This window comes from Polypterus senegalus, chromosome 12 (assembly GCF_016835505.1).
Source record: "Polypterus senegalus isolate Bchr_013 chromosome 12, ASM1683550v1, whole genome shotgun sequence".
Taxonomy (NCBI): Eukaryota; Metazoa; Chordata; class Cladistia; order Polypteriformes; family Polypteridae; genus Polypterus; species Polypterus senegalus.
The window spans coordinates 91,121,021-91,137,461 of record NC_053165.1 but is presented as its reverse complement, the minus strand read 5'-3'; positions in this window follow the sequence as shown (position 1 = coordinate 91,137,461).

Below are 16,441 nucleotides of genomic sequence, written 5' to 3'. Positions count from 1 at the left end.
ATTCACCTCCCCTAAATCACCACAGGTGCAGCCAATTGCAGAAGAGGGGATGGTTCCTTATGCCTAACAGGTAGATGGCCATCCCGGCCAGGAAAGAAAAAGGAATCAGACCCAGAAGGAAGGGAGTGACGGTCAGCTCACTAAAAAGAGAAGATATCGTTGGGGGCTTTTTTTACACCCCCAGAATGCTAGATGGCAGCAGTCCCGGATATCAATACCCAGTGGAAAGCCAGCAGGGCATGTAGGGAGATGTAGTTTGGCAGAGCAGCCCTGCTGGGGTCACTGGGTGCCACAAGAGGGCGATGCAGGGAAACATGATCCCTGCTGTAATGGACTTCCATATGCCCTGGCACCAGAAGTACTCCTGGGTCATTAATAAAAGGGACCGCAATCCCTTGGCCAGGCAAGTCGGAGCTGGGAGGAAAAAGGGCAACACTCGACTGGAGGAGGGCAGTTTGGTGGTGGGAGAAATTGTGGGGAAGAATTGAATTGTGGAGGGAGAAACCTGTGCTTTTGTGTTGTTTGTTACTTGTTTGAGGAGTCTGGTTAATACACCAACCTTTATTTGCACCCAAGACTGTGCTTGTGTGTTCGTGTCAGGGTTTGGGCTTGCTGACACCCTGGTTTCCATCGCAATATTATTAGAACATCTGTGTTGTGCAGTCATTATCATGGTTAGTTGATGGTTTCACTCAAGGTGAGTCTATAATGTCCATACAGCGCCTGTAAATGTATTCATTCCTTTGGAAGTTTTCCCATTTTATTGTTATACAACATTGGATCTCAATTGATTTAATTTGGTTTATTTGACACTGGTCAACAAAAAAAGACATTTTAATGTCAAAGTGTAAACAGATCTCTGCAAAGCGATCTAATTAATTACAAACGTAAAACACTAAATAATTGGTCTCATAAGCATTCATCCCCAAGATCACCACTGGTGCAGCCAAGTGGTCTTAGACATCTAAGAATTAGTTCAATGAAGGTCACCTGTTTGGGGTTTCAGTTGACTGTAGCCTAAAAATGCACTTCATTTAGAAGGCCCAACTTGTGGTGAGTCAATATGGTGGGCTAAACTACACAATGAAGATGAAAGAATACGCCAAGCATCTCCATGAGAAGTGCTAGTCAGGGGATGTAGACAAGAAAATATCTAAGTCACCGAATATCCATAGGAATCCAGTTAATTCAGTCATGGAGAAACGCCATCCAGAGATCTAGAAGTGTCAGAGGACACCAAGAGACCTATTAAGACCTCTGAAGATAAGACAAGTAAGGGTGGACACCAAGCGATCGATGAGAATTCTGAAGATAAGGCAAGCGTCAGAGGCCACCAAGAGATATATGAGAACTCTGAAGATAAAACAGGTGAAGCATGCCATCCAGAGATCTAGGAGAACTCTGAAAAAAGACAAGTGTCAGATGACACCTAGAGACCTATTAAGAACTCTGAAGATAAGACAAGTAAGGGTGGCCACCAAGAAATCTACGAGAATTCTGAAGATAAGGCAAATGAAGGTGGCCACTAAGATAACTATGAGAATTCTGAAGATAAGACAAGAGTGGCCACCAAGAGAACTATGAGAATTTGTAACATAAGGCAACTGACAGAGGCCACTAAAAGAGCTATAGGAGCTGTGAGGGATTTACAAGGTACAGTGGCTCAGATCGGAGAGACTGTGCAGACAACAATTGTGCCTGGGTGCTTTACAAGTTACAGATGTATAGGATAGTGGAAAAGAGTAAAAGAATGAATAAGACATCTCTGCATAAGGCATATGGGAGACCCTGAAGTTAGCTGGATGAAGGTTGTATGGGCGGGGAGAGAAAACTTGAGTTTTTTTGAACATCAAATTCAACACCATGTTTGAACACTGCACATTATTAAGAATACATCATCCCCACCGAAAAAGACAGTGGTGGCAGCATTAGGGTGTGGGGATGCTTTTCTGCAGCAGGCCAGTGAAAGGGTTGCAGGGGGAAAATAAGTGCAGCAAAAATCCGGGGAAGTCCTGGAGGAAAACCTGCACCTTGAGAGAGGATTTGCTTTCCATCAAGACAACGAGCCTAAGCATAAAGCCAAAGCTCCAAAGGAATGGCTTCAAAAGAGCAATATGATTGTCCTGATCTCAGTCCAATTGAGACTTGTTGGCTGGACATGATAAAGGATGTTGTGGACGCTAGGGGCCACTGTTGACCCTTAAATCCAACAGACAGACACACAGGACATAGGGTAAAAGCACCAAGAAGTTGTTTAATTCTTCTTTTCTTCCTTCCTTCTTCCTTCTTACAGTGCCCAAATACTTTTGGGCTTCCGTCCTCGTGACTTCCTAGTACTTCCAAGCCATAAAGGAAGTAGGGCTCCTCAGGTCCTTCCACAGCACCCCTTGGCGGCACCCAACAGGGCTGAGATACCGAACTCCAAGTCTCAGGATGCCTTGTGGGAATGGCTACACTCCAGGGGAGCTGTCATCTAGTGTCTTGGGGGAGGCAGTGTCCAAAAGTAGCTTTCATTCTTGGGATGTCCCAGCTGGGCTGAGCTGCCGGCCATCTCATACAACATTCACTCATGATCTCCGTGACCCCTGATAGAGCCTGAACAAAGAAGAATGATGAAAAACAGAAGTGTGGAGATGTGCAAAGCTGATAGTAACAAGGAAACCCAAGCACTGAAAACTTAAGGCTGTCACGGCAGGGGCATCTACTGAACACTGGTATCAAGGGGCTGAATACTTTACGGGATCACGTATTTTATAATTAATGCAGACCACTTTGATGAGATTTGTTTTCAAGTTGACATTAAAGAGTCTTTTTCTGTTGATCAGTGTCAAAAAATCCAAATTAAACCCACTGCGGCTCAATGCTAAACAGCAAAAAAATGTGAAAACACCCAAAATGGGTGACTACTTTTTATAAGAGTGAAGCCGGGGAAGGCAGCGAGTATTATAATAAAATCCTGTGACCAACATTTCAGCTCTCGTTTTCAGGTAGAGTTCAGGAAAATTGAAGTTTTGAGTTATCGTTTGAGCAGAAACTCCTGCAGGCTTTCGGGTGGGCGACCGCAGAAACGACGTGTTAAAAAGATCCATTGAACTGCATGACTGCCAGAGGTTTTAAACAGCATTTTCTTTTCAAAACAGTGTTTTTATGCCGCCGTTCCCTGAAACATCCTGTCTTTTATTGTGCCATTAACCACCTGTTTCTGTTTTGCAAAAACACAGGCGTTCGGGTTAAGTGGGGAGTGTTAATGGATTTGTAAATATGCAGGCGTCTCCAGAGTGCGGCCCACCTTCCCAAAATGGCCTTGTCAATCACACGTCGGGCACACACCTCCCAGCTCCGATTGCGAGGGAATGTGAGAACATAAATGCAGGTGTGCTGATGTTAAGTGAGCCCTCCAGACCTCAGCCACTTTCTTCTTGGTGGGGCTACGGATGAATCTGGGTTACCTGCTGTTTATTTCACAGTCATATTTTAAGAAAATTATCATTTTATCTGCGGTGGGCCCGGGGTTTGTTTCCTGCCTTGCGCCCTGTGTTGGCTGGGATTGGCTCCAGCAGACCCCCGTGACCCTGTAGTTAATCTATAGCGGCTTGGATAATGGATGGAAGGAGGAATGATCAACTTATGTCTACATTCTAATAAGGGTGCTTTATTGTGGAGAAAGCGCAGAAGTGCTAAAACCAGTCCAGATCAAAACTACAAATGGATGTCGTAATGTGAATGCAATGGTGGGACATTGAGAACCATGTGGAAGATTGTAAACAGATAATAAGACTTTTGATATATCTTAAGATGGACAGAGGTCTGTGCTGCTATCTAGAAGGCTGCTGGTTCAAGTCTTGTTACTGCCAGAAGGGATCCTGCTCTGTTGGGTTCTTGAGCAAGGCCCCGTAACCTGAAGATTGTTCCAGGGGTTCTGTAACATGGCTGACCTCCAAAGGTCATGCAAAAAGACAATTTCCCCTCAGAATATACCAAAAAAAAAAAAAAACATTAAGATTGGATTAGTTAAAGGTTCTGGAAACATTTTAGACCCGAGGTGGGCACATCGAGTCACATGACATGACTTTAGTGTTCATTTTGAAACTTAATTGAATTAGACTCGCCTATCGATGACTTACAACTTGACTTGGAGTTCAGATAAATCACCTTTCACAAAGTCTCATCTTGAATCAGCACAGTTATTACTTTTCAAAATATGTTCCTTTAATTCGCATTCTGCTAATGTACTTTTCACACTTCATATCTACATAAGTTATTGGGACATACGCATGTTGGAGAGAAAAAGCAATGGAGGGATCATTTTGGCTCAGCTCAATACACTGAAGACCAGCGTTTCTCAAACCACCCAAAAAGTGGGTCACAAGCTGTTATTGTTTATAATGGTGGTGGGTTGTGGTGGGTCGTAGATGGGTTGTCACTATGATGACCGCAGTCATCCACCTATCTGTAACTCTGATGATTGTGGTCAATTTATCAAGGAGGACAACACCAGATCTATCTATCTATCTATCTATCTATCTATTGTGCCTTTCATTTCTATCTCTTATATAGTGCCTTTCAGTTATATCTATCTATCTATCTATCTATCTATTATGTAGTGCCTTTCATATCTATCTATCTATTATATAGTGCCTTTCATTTCTATCTATCTATCTATCTATCTATCTATTATATAGTGTCTTTCATATCTATCTATCTATTATATAGTGTCTTTCATTTCTTTCTATCTATCTATTTATCAATCTATCTATCTATCTATTATATAGTGCCTTTCATTTCTATCTATCTATCTATCTATCTATCTATCTATTATGTAGTGCCTTTCATAATCTATCTATTATATAGTGCTTTTCATTTCTATCTATCTATCTATCTATCTATCTATCTATCTATCTATCTATCTATCTAATGCGTTTTAAACAGCAGTTATGCGTAGATGTATTTTATATATAAGCCTTAACAGACCCTTTTTTCCCCGCCATTCCTCCCTTCTCTTGCATTCTCAGCATTTCCCTTCCAGGATATGAGATTAATTTGTGAGTCTTTTGCCCAGTTATGCACTTTAAACAATACGAACCCTTGGCATGTCATCGTTCATAGTCACTATATCGACACGAAATGCGCTCGCTCATTGCAGCCGTCTAGTCTTTGCAGCGCCGCTTCTGGTCATGCAGTGGCGAGCACGTGTGCCATGCGCGCTCACATAGGTCACCTTATGCCACGTGTCGGTGTGCGTTTGCTGGGGCACAGAACTGCCGAAGCCAGACGTGCTCGATGTTCCGCGCTGCCAGCAGTGGGCCGTCGCTTTTGTTGATTTTTGACTTCCTTCCCGTGACACGTCAGCCGAGTTCTGCCGAAATGTGACACGCGCTGAGTGAGTTACGGGAATACGACGACGAGAGCGTGGATCAGGCATGGAATTCATCTCTTGTCCGACTCAGCATTCGCCGTGTGCCTTTCAAATGACGCGCGTGTTAAACATGATTAATGACTCGCCGCGCTTCACAGCAGCTCCGCTCTTCATCATCTTTGCGTGCGTCTCCCAGAAGTCACAGCAGGGGAGTGAAACGAGACTTGAGGCTGGAAAGTTTACCGACTCCAAAGAAAAATCGTCACTCTTGGAATCAGTCTCTGGGGTTCTCAACCTGTCAGAGCTATGAGTAGAGAGAGAGGAAGAATTAGGGGGTTTTTGGTTTGATATTTTGCATTGCTAACAGCATCTAATGGTGTTATAATTCTGTTATACTAGTGCATTCATCTAAAACAACATGAAATGTGGGGCAAGAGAGGAAGACAGGGATGAGCCAGTCTGTGATGGTGGGAGACCAGAGCAGAGCAATATGAGAAAGGGAGAAGGTGAGAGTTGTGTGCCTACAATGTCTGGGCCAGAAATCAGAATCCCAACTCAAACCCTAGGGTGACCACCTGTGTGTGTCGGGGTAATGCTACATGCTGATGGTGAAGTTTACACTTCAAATCTCAGCATAGCCACAGACTCCATAAGTCTGAGCAATCAACTTGACTTCACAATGATATAATGGAACATACAACAGCATTCTCAAAGTCAGATGGAGCCCATCCGGGCAGCAGTGGGTGTAAGACAGGAATCAATCCTGGATAAGGAGAGGCACACTCTACATATGGAGCTGCCAGTTAGCCTAACCAACACTACATTGAGGATGTGGAAGAAAAACGGGAAGAGGAAAAGCCACCCAAGCTTAGGAAGAACATATAAATACTACTGGAAGATCAAGCAGGTGCAGGATTTGAACTGTAAAGCTGCATTTATGAGATGGGCAATGCCACCCACAATGCCACCGTAATAAATCTGATGGAATCTTAGTTTAACCCTGAGGACTTCTACTAATTTCCCCAGTTAACTAGTATCCCATTATTTCCCCTTCATTTTGCCTTTTCCAGTTCAAATCCAATTTTATTCAGTCACCTACTCTGACCGAGTTCCGTTATTCAGAGGCTGCTTCTGCTTCATTGTCTGTGACTGTCCATTTTTTTCCTTTTTTATTGTGTTTTTTTTTTTGAGTTTTATTTTTGAGGAATCTTCCTACTGCTGCTGCACTTTATTTATTTATTCACTCCACAGCCTCTCCATATCATCTTTCAACTTTGGTAACATCCACTAAGCGTCTTGTCATTTATCAGGAGCTCCACTCACTCCTGTAAGCCTGACAGACTGAAATGAGCAGGACCACTGCTGAGAGTCAACAGGCGATAAATCAATTGGAATAATGTGCCCCCCTACCACCGCGCCAACACCAATCCACCTGGCAACACATAACCTGAACTATTCCATTATCTGTATTGTGGTGCACGCTTACAAGAAATAGTGACATAACGGGACAGCGGGACCCGGTGCAGGTAATGGGGCAGATGACGCCACTGGTGACAAATGACAAAATTCCAGTGGGTTACCCGACTGAGAGGCTGAACTCCGCTGTTTCCCCTTCTTTCTCCAGTACTCGGGCAGATGGTTTAAAGGTGAAACCCTCAACCACAGCATCTGACCAGTGGTACTAATGTATTAAGGGTCAATGAAGTCCTGCCCCATCTGAGGATGTGCAAAATGAGTCATTTAACATTGGATTAAAATGTTTATAACAACCCTCAGCTTTAAATTGGGTTAGATAAACTTGATTAATCCCAGGGGCAAATTTAGATACATACAGCAGCAGAAAAATAAAAAAACAAAGATACAGACTCACTGGACAGATGATACAATCAGTCAACAGAGAGAGAGAAATAAATAATAAATAGTACTTTTTGTCAGCAGCCATGCCACCTGCACTTCAGATCAAGTCATCCACCGGAAGCTACGCAGGCCCGGCCAGTACTTGGATGGGAGACCATCTCAAAAAAGGCTTGGGTTGCTGCTGGAAGAGTGAGACCAGCAGGTAGCGCTTATGGTCTATGTGTGTGTCTCCATTTAGAGACATTTTGCCCTAAATATGGTGCCGTCGTTTTTGGGTGAGGCATAAAACCGAGGGCCTGACTCTTGGTGGTCATTAAAGATTAGTGGGTATCATTCGTAAAGAGCAGAGATCCTGGTTAAATTGCCCATTCTGGTCCCCCTAAGCATCCCCTGTTTCTAATTGGCTATCTGTGTCACCCCTTCACCAGCTAATATGTGGTGAGCATACTGGCACAGAAATGGCTGCCGTCACATCATCCAGGTGGGGGCTACATATTGGGGGTAGGTGACGTGGCTCCCCATCACGTGAAGTGCTATCAGCAGCAAGAAGAGTGCTGTATAAATATAATGAACTAGCCGAAGCCGTAGCATACGGCGGTGTAAGAACAGGAACGGAAAACGGTGAGAAAGAAATTCAGTATAACAAAAGGCTTAGGAAACCACCGTTGCAGTATAAGGAAAATAGCAAGGAGCGAAACTAATGCCAATGGTCAAGAGAGTACCTTCCTGTAGCAGGCTACAGAAAACATAGACATATATAGATAGACGCCGCATTCACTGTGTTTCCCAGTCGACACGATACGTCAGCGCGTCCACCCTATTGCGAGTGGTAAAAGTGCCATTTAAACTAATACAGGTAGATGTGGAAACCAGGTTTGATGAAAAAACAATAACGTTTTAAATAGTATCGTTTACATACAGCAGATTTTGGCACATCGTTTACATGCAATTACTTATATCTATTTATACACTAAATGCGTGCGTATCCCATGGTCTTAGAGTTGGCGGGCGGGGCTCTGTGAGTTGGCGGGTGTGGCTCTCTGTCTTCTGTGCGCTCTCTGTCTTGCTTGCCCTTAGTTGGAGTTGGTGGGCGGGGCTCTGTGAGTTGGCGATTGTGGCTCTCTGTCTTGCGTGCGGTCTAAAGTCAACGTGGCTCAGAGGTGCGTGTGGACATTTGCACAGACGAAAGCGACTGAAGCTGTGTTTGGTGAGTTGTTGCGTGTGGGCACATGCCTCGAGAGCGACGCTGGATGCGGGAGGATGGCTACAGTTGGCATGCGTGGCTCTCTCGTGCGTATCCCATGACGCGGTAGGAGGGTTAGAGGTGGTGGGTGGGGCTCTGTCAAGCATATTCCATGGTCTTAGAGTTGGCGGGCGGGGCTCTGTCTTGCTTGCGCTCACTCTCTTGCGTGCCCTTAAGTGAATTATATATATATATATATATATATATAGATTATTATTAAACGTGCATTGTGCAGAAATAAACATTATATTTGTTAGTCAGGAGGAAGCATTGAACTACCTGTTAGCAGTGGGCAGATAAGACCCCTCAGAGGCGCTTCTTAGCACACTGTGCCTGTGGCTAAAAGTGCTCCAAGGAGATCGCCTTCTGTAGGTGATGAAAGGAATTTTTCATGATGGCATCTAATTTTGCCACCACCCTCTGTTCCACAACAGCAACCAGTGTGTCCAGAATTGGCCCTGTGAGATGTTAGTTCAGACGTTGTGTGTCTTTCAGACTCAGGTTGCTTCTCCAGTTGCTTTCCACTCCGGCTACTATTGACTGGTAGAACATTTCCAGCAGCTTGCTGCACACATCAAAAGACATGAGTCCCCTCAGAAAGTCCATTCTGCAATGACCCTTCTTGTAGAACACCACTGTGTTACCAGACCAGTCCAGTTTGCTGTTCATATGGACCCCTTGGTACGTATAGCACCACACCGCTTCCATGTCCACCGTCTGAATGGTGTCTGGTCCTACAGGCACTTTGGCAGACCAGACATCCACCACCAGTTCTTTTGTTTTGCTGATATTGAGCTACTGGTGGTTCTCCCTGCACCACAAGATGAAGCCCTCCACCAGCCTCCTGTAGTCTGACTCGTCTCCATTATTAATGCAGCCTGTCATGGAGGACTCATCTGACAAGTTCTGTAGATGGCAAGTGCTGGTATTGTGCTATAAGTTTGTTGTGTAGAAGGTAAACAGGAAAGGGGACAGGGCCAGAGGTGTCCCACTATTACACACCACCATTTCTGACAGAGTCCTTGAGCATCACAAACTGTTGTCGGTTGGTCAGGTGGTACATGACCCAGAAGATTGTGGGGACATCAAGATGCACAGCAGTTGATGAGGCAGAATGGTGTTAAAGGCACTGAAAGAATCAAAGAACATTATCCTGACTGTGGTGCCAGCATTGTCCACATGAGAGTAGGCTCTGTGGACCATGGAGATGAGAAGATCCTCCAAATCTAGTAGTATATGTGCCCGATAGGCAAACTGCAGTGGATTCTGAAACCAGGGGTCTGAGCTATTTCAGGACCAGCCTCTCAAAGGTCACCATGATGTACAAAGGAAGAGCACCTGGCCTGATGTCTTTGATATCACTGGAATTGGGACTGGAACTATACAGGTGTGGAACCTTCTGCGAACCCAGGTAAAGGTAGAACAGGTGCTGACGGACCCCCATAGAGCTGACTGGCACATATTTTCAGCACCCTGGGGTTGATTCCATCCAGCCCTGCAGCCTTATTCATGAAGAGTTTCCAAAGCTTCCTACTCACTTGATCACCAGAGACAGACAGTCCAGGAAGTGGAAGGGGACTGGCGAGCACAAGTGTGATATCATTAATGTCGTATAGAGTAGAGATGACATTTCCTTCTGAAACAATTGTCAATTTTTCTATTGCAATTTCTCACTTACAAATATCGTGCTTCTTGTCATCTGAGAAATGGTCTTCATGCCGGATGCTGGATGGCTGTTTCCCCCTGCGGTACTAACCAATTGGCCCTGCAGTGTCCTCTGTACAATCTCTGAAATCCCAGTCACTGTATCTTGTAATCTCTTCAGAGTTCCCAGAGATCTCTTGGTCGTTTCCCTCCCTCCCTCACTAGTTGTCTTCGAGCACCACTTTTACATTAAAGGGTCTTATCTGTTGATAATCGTCAAGAAAGCCAAATTAAGCCTACACTTCCATACTTTCTATGGACACTGTAATTTGCTTTTTTGTTGTTTTCAGATGGTTGCTTTTTTACGTCTTTAAATAAAGACAAAGTGTTTAGTACAAGTGCTCACTGCTCTAGTGTCGCAGGTTGAAATCTCAGCTGGTCATGGCCTGAGTGGTCTTGGCGGTCCCGCCAGTTTTTGTTTTATGTGGCTATGTAGGTGGATGGACCTCCTGCCTGGTGGTAGCTCCTGTTTTGCTTCTGACAAACACCATCACAGGCCCCAGGTCTTCATAACCATGATTTTTTTTTTTGAATGCACTTGTTATTGAATGAATGGATGGTTGAAATAAAAATGAAGGAGTCATGATGTTCACATAAAAATCAGACAGTAATATTCGGATGAGGGTAGATGTCTTCTCAAAGGTAAAAGGACAAGTAATTAATTCTGTAGCTTAATAAAAACGGATCATGGAAATCCTTTGAGTACCTGTGTGCGTTTCTTGTATGCCACTTAATTTAATGTTTTTCCCAAACAAAAATTAGCCCATAACTACCACCAACACTTGGTGTGCTTAACACCACACAGACGCACATCATGTCAGCCAGCCCCGACGCCTGTCATTATGAAATATGATTCCAGAGTGGCCGCCACATCTCTCATGTCCCGCCGGTGACGTTTCTTTGACTATCCGTAACGCTGCACGTGTCTGACCTGATCAAAGAGGGGCTGGCAACCCTTTGCTTTTATAATAAATGCTCTCTTGTGCTGCCGGTCCTCCGGAGATGCAAGATGAACATTAATATCCAAACATCTGCTGGTGGGATTTAGGAGAAATGTGAGTGTTGCTGTGATGGGAATGCTAATTTGACAAGTTATTATTCCGATTATCTCTTTGCACTTTACTAAGTCGCTTGCTCCTGAGCAAAGGGTTGTCACACGCAAAGTTCATCATCAGTGGAATGGTTAACACTTCTCAAAGCACATTAAATCTCCGGGGCTCGCGATTTTAGACGTCACATTAGCTTTCAACAGATACTGACCTGCTGTTTCTTGTATCACCAGGATCCTGGGTTCAGATACCAAATACTGTATGATAACATACTCTATATGGGCAGTAGTCACTGTCCTTGGGATCATTTACTGATCATTAATATCCAGATAAAGGACTTCTCTGCTTCTGTCACTACAGGGCACCTTATCATCTATAGACAATAGACACCATCCATGGCATAATTAATATTCAGTAAGGGAACCCCTCTGCTTCTGTCACTAGAGGGTGTCTTAGCTTATATGGGCAATAAGTCACTTGCCAGTGATACCATTTGCTGATTATTAATGTCCAGACAAAGAACTGCTCTGCTTCCATTACTAGGGGAACCTTATCATATATACATAATAAACAGTGTCCATGGTATCATGCGTTAATCATTAATGTTCAGTGAAGGAACGCCTCTGCTTGTATCACTAGGGGGGCGCATTGCCATATATACACAGTAATCGCTGTCCATGGTACAATAGTACAACAGCGTTGGTCAGGGTTACCAATGACCCTCTGATGACAGCCGATACTGGTTCCCCTTCTCTACTCATTCTCCTTGATCTGACAGCTGCTTTTGACACAATAGACCATAACATCCTCCTTCACCACCTGCAATACACCATTGGACTCTCAGGAAATGTTTACAACTGGTTCACATCAATACCTGACTGGCAGAACTGAGCATGTCGCCTTGGGCAGCGCAAAATCTCACACCCACAACGTCACCTGTGGTATCCCACAGGGCTCTGTGCGAGGCCCCATCCTTTTCATCATCTACATGCTCCCCCTTGGAATTGTCATTAGCAGACATGGTTTACCTTTCCATTGCTATGCCGATGACACTCAGCTTTACCTCGGGACTACCCTGATCTCCTCTATTGCTCCTCCGTCAATATCTACACTGACTACCTGTCTGGAGGAGATAGAGGCTTAGATGAGGCTCAACTTCCTTCAGCTGAACAGATCAAAAACAAAAGCCATCTTAGTTGGTCCACCGCACCATCTCCGTTCTTCTACTATCACCAGTATCACTTTCTCTGGTCAAAAATATCCCTCTTTCCACATCTGTTACTAATTTGGGTGTTAAAATGGACTCATAACTCATCTTTGACACCCACATCAAACACCTCTGTAAGTCATCTTTTTACCACCTCAAGAACATCGCCAAACTACGCCCAACACTCACCCTGATAGATGCAGAGAAACTCGTCCATGCCTTTGTCTCTTCCAGGCTGGATTACTGTAATGCGCTCCTCATCGGGATTCCCGGTAAGAGTATCCAGAGACTTCAGTATATTCAGAACAGCGCTGCCAGGATCCTGATGAGGGTGCGAAAGCATGATCACATCACCCCCATCCTGAAAACTCTTCATTGGCTCCTTGTCCAGCTCAGAATAGAGTACCTGGGTCTCCCTTCTCACCCATTTATGGACATGCCCCTCTTTACCTACAGGAACTTCTCACTCCTTATACTTCCTCACGTGCCCTCTGCTCTGTACACATAAACACCCTCCAAGTCCCCAGAACTAAGCTCAGCAGCATGGGTCAAGGGGCTTTGTCATCTGCGGCACCGAAGCTTTGGAATGCCCTCCCCGATTACCTGAGAGCCCCACAGTCGGCTGAATGTTTTTAAATGGAACCTAAAAACTCATCTTTTTAGAAAGACTTTTTGTTAAAGTATTTTTTATAGACTCTTATTTTTGACTCTTTAGCACTTTGAGATTGCTAAAATATAAAGTGCAATACAAATAAAATGTATTATTATTCATTATTATGCGCTGATGAATTATGTTTAGGCTAAAAACTCCTTTGCCTGTAGAACTAAGGGATGCCTTGTCTTGTATATGTTTCGGCCAAAGCCCGAAATCGTCCAAAGTGGGAAGTGTCCAGCCAAATTGGGAAATGGCCAATGCCACTGGAAATTGACCAGCCAGTTTGCGAAATAGCATGAGGGGGTCCGGCCAAAGTCGGAGGAAAAAAGTCATGAACAGATTTAGGTGGGTCTGTATAATTTCATACTTTATACAGTCTCTTTACTTTTAATCTCTATTCTTTAAATATCAAAGGTTTAGAAACTAGCCCTTTCTTAGGATTAGACAATTTTTTCTGACATGGCTTGCATAAGCGGAGATACAATGGGATGACTTCTTTGGTGACATTTGTAGCTCCTTTTCCATCCGACTCAGGCTTCCGACAGGAGTGAGGCGGCCTCCTTCATACTGCACCCGGAAATTACCCCAGGTGTCTCCCGATTGACACCGGGTGTGGCGGAAGTGCTGCATGCCCAGACTCCGGAGCTGTCCAGGCGCCCCCTGGCAATGGCCATGGAACCCTGCCGGGTTGAGCTTCCAAGCTCCCCGATTTAAACCAGGGGGGCTACCCTCTCGTATCCCTGGGGGAGGTACTGCTGGTCATATGTCCCTTCTACTGGTCTTCTCTTCAAAAGGGCGTCGATCCCCAGCCATCCGTCACAAAGTACATTTATATCACTGATTGTTTTGTCTTGGTAGAGTTCTACTGTATATTACTCTACTTTCCCCTTTTGTATTATTAATATGTAGCCTTTGTCAGAATGCCTCAGATCCCATAGACTAAGCACTGTTTCTAAGGTGTTGCACTTTATAACTTCTCTCCAGCTTCCCTTCTACATCTATAACCTCAGGAAATTACACAGAGTAAAAGACAAGTAGGAGTTAAGTTACAATTTAAATAATGTATTATTGATAATATTAATAAATAATAACAATAAGCAAAGTACAAGTGAATACTGGCAACCATACAACCTGATAAATGCTGATGTGTAGCTTCAGGTGGCACACAGACTTGTAGTTACTTTTAATGTCTCTAGTTCGTTTTTAGTCAGCTTTCTTCAGAACAGGCCGCATGCCCGTCTCAGTATGGCTGCCGAGTTGTACTCCTCATGGCAATGGTGTGACAGAGAGATGCTCCCTCATCATGATGCCATGAGAGAGATGGAGGGGTAAAGCAACAGAATTTATGCATTCTCTGTCCAAACCCTACAGCCAATAGGGCATCATACTAAAGAATGGCCTCTGATTCAGGCCAATCCCAAACAGCCATACTTCAGACCAATGAGGGGGCACACAATACCTTTCACACCTGCTCCCCAATAGGTAGCCTGGCTTTCCTGTGCTGTGGGGGCTGATTGAGAGGGTCCTGCAGAGAATCACTGGCCTAACTGGTTTTAGGCACTTCACCCGACCCTGTCATAAAATTACAAAGACTCAGTCGTCGGTTCTTAACCATCAAACCATTGCTGTTCTTATCAGTGATAGACATTAGTGTTATAAGTTACAAATAAAGACATACAGAATATTTATGAACTTACTGTATATGCAAAATTTCACCCCACAACACTGATGTTCGGTATCACTCATCCAATCGATGTAGGTGACAGTGTGTGTGTGTCCTTAAACACCCTGGCACATGAGAAGCACCCTTCTTCTGTCACGGCACTCCAACGTGTCAGCTTTTTAAATGTTGTAAATGCTCCGAAAGGCACCATACGTATTTAACGAATACAGAGCTACCAAGAAATCTGCTGACTTTCAAGTATTTTCAGCTCTTGGTCCTTTCAAACACATGGCTGCCATGCTTTTCCTTTTACTGTCTGCATGTATGTTAATCCCCAGTCTGTAGAAGGGCCAACAATAAGAGTCTTAGCATTGTGCCATCTTTGAAATGTGAAGGGGTGGGGGGAGCGTCTGCAGGTACCACTCAGGGGTAGCTGACTGGGCAGGCTTATCTGTAAAGCTCTCCACAGGGCCACAGGCAATGGGTTTCACATCGGCAAGTATTAATTTTGATGTTTTACATAAATGAATTAGCCTTGTGCATGAAGAGCCAGGATTTATGTTTGCGAGGTGCTTCACTCTTTGTTTGCACATTTTTAGTGTGCTGCCACAGTATTTATGGGGCACTCATTCATCACTGTCAAGCAGCTCTTTGCCATTAAGCCTTATTGGCTCATTAATGTGCTGCCATGCATAACAAGTTGTCACAACTGGCAAATATCAGAAGCAGTGTAATTATGAGGTCCTGCTACCCCTTGACTAGTGCAGGCAGAATGTGGAAGCTGGCAAATCATTTACTGCCTGGAAGCAAAGGCTCTGCTGAAGTCCATATCTGGGCCTGTGTGTGTGTGTGTCCATTGGGGTGCAAAGGATGTGAAAAGATTAACCATCAGCGAGTCTTATTCAGAATTCAGAGACCAAGCAGGAAACAACCGGTCGTGGATGGGAAGCCAACCTACCATAGTCAGGCATGCTGGGCAAATAAGGAGCCATCAGCCATGGAAAGAGAAGAAATGTCTGATCGCACAAAAACAGACAGGGATATAGACAGGGATCAGGCAAATCACTGTGCCACATTTGTCTCCACTATTTTGAATTAGTTATAGGCCACATTTCATTTCAATCCTGTTGTATTTTTTTTATTGAACAAAAAAATGTGTAGACCATTTTAAAAGTTTACCCCATATAGCGCCCAGTAGCCTGACTTCAGTCCCATCCACACCTCACCCAAAAGAGAGCCAAGCAGCAGAGTTAAAAACCATCAAGGTGCACAGATGAAGAAGAAGAAAATAACTGGGCCAGACAAGAATGAAGCCCACCACTAAATGAACCTGACTGGGCCATAAATGGCACATACATATGGCTTATAGTGCCTTACTGGGACTGCAAGTCTGAAGTTTTAGCTTCTTTTTTTGTAATTCTGGTATGTTTTTGGAGGGGGTGTTGTTATTATATGTGATAAGGTGGTGTAGTGGTTAAGGCTTTGGACGTCAAAACCTGAGGTTGTGGCTTTAAATCCCACTAGTGACACGTTGTGACCCTCAGCAAGCCACTTAACCTGCCTGTGCTCCACATGAAAAACCAAAAGAAATGTAACCAGTTGCACCATAGATGTTGTAAGTCACCATGGAAAAAGGCCTCTTTTCTGATAAGTGAATGTAAAAATTTATTGATCTTCTGTAAAGAGCTAAATTTCTCCTTTAGGTCT